This window comes from Amphiura filiformis, chromosome 1 (assembly GCF_039555335.1).
Source record: "Amphiura filiformis chromosome 1, Afil_fr2py, whole genome shotgun sequence".
Taxonomy (NCBI): Eukaryota; Metazoa; Echinodermata; class Ophiuroidea; order Amphilepidida; family Amphiuridae; genus Amphiura; species Amphiura filiformis.
This window is the reverse complement of record NC_092628.1, coordinates 78494443-78499180: the sequence shown is the minus strand read 5'-3', so window position 1 is coordinate 78499180 and position 4738 is coordinate 78494443. Positions and strand designations below refer to the sequence as shown.

Below are 4738 nucleotides of genomic sequence, written 5' to 3'. Positions count from 1 at the left end.
TTACCAAAGTCAAAGAATTTATATCATGATTACAGTGACTTTAGCCATGTGATAGTTTTCATTATATCATGATGAACTATCACATGGCATGAAAAGAAACCATGTGATATCATGATATAAAACAAATATTACATGTTAATATTCGTAATAGTAAAAATATATCATTTGGTCAATTTTGACTGATCTATTTCACTGCCACGCCTGTGAAATAGAGAAGTCAAAATTTGACCTCATGATATATTTTGTACTATCACACTCATAGGCATGTAATATTTGTATAATATTACATTGAATAAGATACTATACTATGTGCTCCACCTGCCAGTGAAGTGACTGAACTTTGAATTGAAGTGGGCCCACAGAGCAATCATATAAGGCAAACCAAAGCCCATTTGTAATGAACAGAACATTTTATTCCTTATTTTGAAAGTAGGGGTTAGCCTAATGTTTTACCCCAAAACTAACATCTTAATTTCATGTCAAATGAGTCAAGTTTTGTGTAACCTGCACAATATAATTTGTCTGAGCAACCACAACTTTTGGTTACTACTTAATCCAAAGTTTATATGTACTTGCTGAAGTTGCTGAAGAGAGAATATCACAGACAAAATAAAATAACAAACTCCAGAAACAGTACATTTTGTGTGACATATTTGTTTATTAAAAACTGTATATTTGCATATGATACAATTGTCATTATATTAATTTATTATCAGTGACAATATGGATCCCAAAAAATGGAAATATGTAACAATAGTATCAATAATTTGATGGATGTTACATGGACGGAATTGTAAGGAACTAATTCACACACAGCTTTAATAATTATACCGGTCACAGGTAAATAATAAATAGATGGAATCAAGTAAATTACAGGTTAATTAATAGAGAGCTCCTTCCACTGAAAATCCCAACAAGAATTAAAGGTCCATGCCCTTATTTGCTGATGGGATTTTTAAGGGAGGGCACTTTTAGTTTGTGCCTAAAATTCTAGTAATGTCAATGGATCCCATAGCATTATTAGGCGAATCTTTTCGGTGGTGCTACTTGAATCATAATGATTGTCAGCCATCTGCTTTTAATGTTTATTGAAAATGCAGCAACTTGAGTGTTGCATTTGAAAGTGGCATTCTTTTCAAATAAAGTACTAAGCATGAATATCTCATTACACAGGTTACAGATACTGAAACATATGGACAGTGAATGTGGTCTTAATATACATAATTTTTATTAGCTTGACTCCATGTTTTCTCTCACTATCACCTGCTGTTGAGACTTGGATAGCGTAGCATGTCTCATTGGTCTGTTGCACAATTACTCAGTAAATCCCATAAACCTATTCGAGTACACCTGAGATGGCGTCATTTGACGTCACACCGACTTGAGCTGTTATGATGTTTGCTAAACGATGTGCGCATTGGTGCAGATCGGTGTGAAGTCAAATGACCACATCTCAGGTGTAGTCGCAAAGGCTTATGGGATTTACCGAAAAGGTTAATTATGCAACCATTAATGACAAAGATGATTTAAGGGTGCATGCCACTAAATCCGCCTGTGAAGCGGTTTCCGTAAAAGTTTATCACGACTATAGTCCCAACTTTGCATAAAAATGTGCAAAATCGGTACAATATTAACAATTTTAGTGTTGCAAATCGTGTTTTGCTAGAACTTGTGAATGTGATCTCTACTAATTTGAACAGAAAACGCGAAAATTTGAGTGATGTTTACGATGATGAGCGCATGAACACACGAGGTCAAAACGCGGTTAGCAGTCGGACGTAAACACAGGAAAATCGGGCCTTTTATATAGCGCTATTTTTCTCAAAAAGTAGACCTAAAATATGGTGTCATTTTCAGATATGTTATGCAGAATTTTGTTCTGATTAAGATGATATCAAATATATATTTCAAAGTAAGACGTAACTTCGACTTATAGCCTAAAAACGTGACCCCTATTTTGCACGTAAAGTCTATGGAAAGCTATTTTGTGGCATGTACCCTTTAAGGAGCAATTCCATGCGTTTTCCAGGCGTCTTTATCTATTTAAAATGCACACGAAGAAAAGAGGAGGGACATCAACAAGCGCTGCTCATGGACGCCGCCAGGTTTTTCGCTGTATGTGCGTTTGCATGAATAGGCCTGCTTTTATTTCCAATTTAATAAAAGTTCCGATTTTGGTAGAAGTTTGAAACCTTTTGATATGAATAAAGAAGAGTTTCAAAATATTGAAAACATTGTTTATTGGTGTTTAAATTACAAAGAAGTTTTTCAATTTCATTGTTATTTTTAACCAATTTTTTGTCATTTAAACTCAAGTTTTGGCCTTCAATTTTAATAAAATTACATAAAAATTTAGATTTAAGATATTTAAGTTTCTAGTTTGCTTTATTTATACCACTGTGCAGTATTTTAAATTGTTATAACATTCAAAGTTTAATTTATATTGATATTTAATTTCAAATAGCCATTCATTACATTTGCTTTTTGGACAAAACGGGTTAAAAGTGACGCTGGAGGGGGGTAGGCCTACTTGATTGACATTTCTTGTCTTTTAAATATTCTGCAGGTACTGAGAATGTTTTAATTTTGAAGTTATGCACTTGTAAAAGATGTTCAAAGAACGTTTACTCTTAACATCAATTAATATCTTCATGAAAATAGCAAATCAGCAACCATTGTGCATTCATGTGCATCAAAATGACGAAAATGGCAATTGTCGGCTATCATGCTTGTGCTTGAAATCGACATCCTGTCTAAAGTATGAAAGAAAATAACCCAAAATTTCTTACAATTAATTCAAAATGTAGTGAAAAAGATAACAAAATCATTTTCAAGGCCTAAAAACGATGTTTTAGCCTCTTCAAGGGTGCATGCCACTAAATCCGCCTGTGAAGCGGTTTCCGGTAAAAGTTTATCACGACTATAGTCCCAACTTTGCATAAAAAATGTGCAAAATCGGTACAATATTAACAATTTTAGTGTTGCAAATCGTGTTTTGCTAGAACTTGTGAATGTGATCTCTACTAATTTGAACAGAAAACGCGAAAATTTGAGTGATGTTTACGATGATGAGCGCATGAACACACGAGGTCAAAACGCGGTTAGCAGTCGGACGTAAACACGGGAAAATCGGGCCTTTTTATATAGCGCTATTTTTCTCAAAAAGTAGACCTAAAATATGGTGTCATTTTCAGATATGTTATGCAGAATTTTGTTCTGATTAAGATGATATCAAATATATATTTCAAAGTAAGACGAACTCGACTTATAGCCTAAAACGTGACCCCTATTTTGCATGTAAAGTCTATGGAAAGCTATTTTGTGGCATGTACCCTTAAAGGATTTTGGATATGGATTGTCTTTAAAACTACATAATAATATCAAATATCGTCCCCTTTATGCTGCTTCATGAAAAAACGAGAGCATTTTCAGCGTAAATGTGAATAAATAGCAAAATTCGCAATCCAATACCTTGGTATGCGTGAATTGCATTCTGGGCAGGCTAGCAACAACAACATGTGCCGTAATTCCCTTCGTCAGGTGCCGTGCGTGCGTGGTGCACTGACATGACAATCAAGCTCCACTAGTCACGTTCCGATACTAAGCAAATGCTAAGTTGTGACACTAGTTTTAATAATTATAATAGGCCTACCACAACCAGTTTCGTCTTTATATCGTTCATGATATATTTTTGTGTATAAATGATGGCAATAGTCATGCCATTATCGACGAAATCAAAACAGACCTGACGACAATGCTGCAAATGCACGCGCACGTATTGAACAGATTTTTTTGTTTTTAACTCTTTTTCGTACCATTTCAGAAAAAAAGGAAACAAAATATATTTCCTCTTGCAATATGTACATTTCAAATGAATGTAAAAAAACTTTGGGTTAAAAATGGAGAGGAAAAAGAGAACTGTTACCGGGTACCTCATGGGTAAAACATAACGCGCTAACCAATTGAGCTATTTAACCCGCTTCGTCCATGACGGAATTTTTGGAGCTATTATACTACCGCCGTAAACATGGTAAAGCTGGAGTCTCCCGAGGAGTCTCCTCAGCAGTTAGTGTGATTCGCTCTTTTCACAGAATGACGCGAAACAAAAGTAGCTGTTGAGGAGACTGATTATTCATTCATAATTCCCTACCCAGAAATCTGAAGTACTTTTAGTATTTACAAATTGGTAGCCTGTAAAGGCCGATGTTTTTCATGATTTCTCCGAAATACATCGACTTAGGCGCCAAATTTCAGGATAGTAATGAGAAAAATAGTATCTATTATGTGATACCAAAACCTCATCAACAATGAAAAATATCGGGGGGATGATGCTGTCGATCGGGTTACGGACCTTTAAAGAAATGCCACACAACAAATAATTGTATTTATTTCAAATCGACTTTAAGTGAGATTTCACATTGGCAATTTTTTCTGACTATATTTAAGATATTTTTGTAAATCTTAACCTGAACACTATAGCTGCACAGGGGATAAAAAGCAATTTTCTAGTCAATTTGAAAAATTGCTTGGATGGGTTACTAAAACACACCAAGTTCATTTTAATCCTCAGAACCATATGAGATGAAGAGGATGAGAATGAAGTCAAGTGTGTTTTGGTCACTGATTCCCAGCTGCAATGAGATTCCATCTTGTATAAGACAAAAACAGAATGCTTCAAAGGCACACCATCCCTGTGTTTGAAAATAATATGATTTAAATGTAAACATGTTACCCTGTA

General features: G+C 34.7%; 1 long non-coding RNA gene across 1 annotated transcript; it reads left to right on the top strand.

Moving 5' to 3' along the window:
• Nucleotides 1–1415: 1415 nt before the first annotated feature.
• LOC140153946 (uncharacterized) lies at nucleotides 1416–4651 on the top strand. Its single transcript, XR_011859255.1, has 3 exons — nucleotides 1416–1532; nucleotides 4360–4508; nucleotides 4554–4651. It is a non-coding gene; the product is annotated as an uncharacterized lncRNA (long non-coding RNA).
• The last annotated feature ends 87 nt before the right edge of the window (nucleotides 4652–4738 follow it).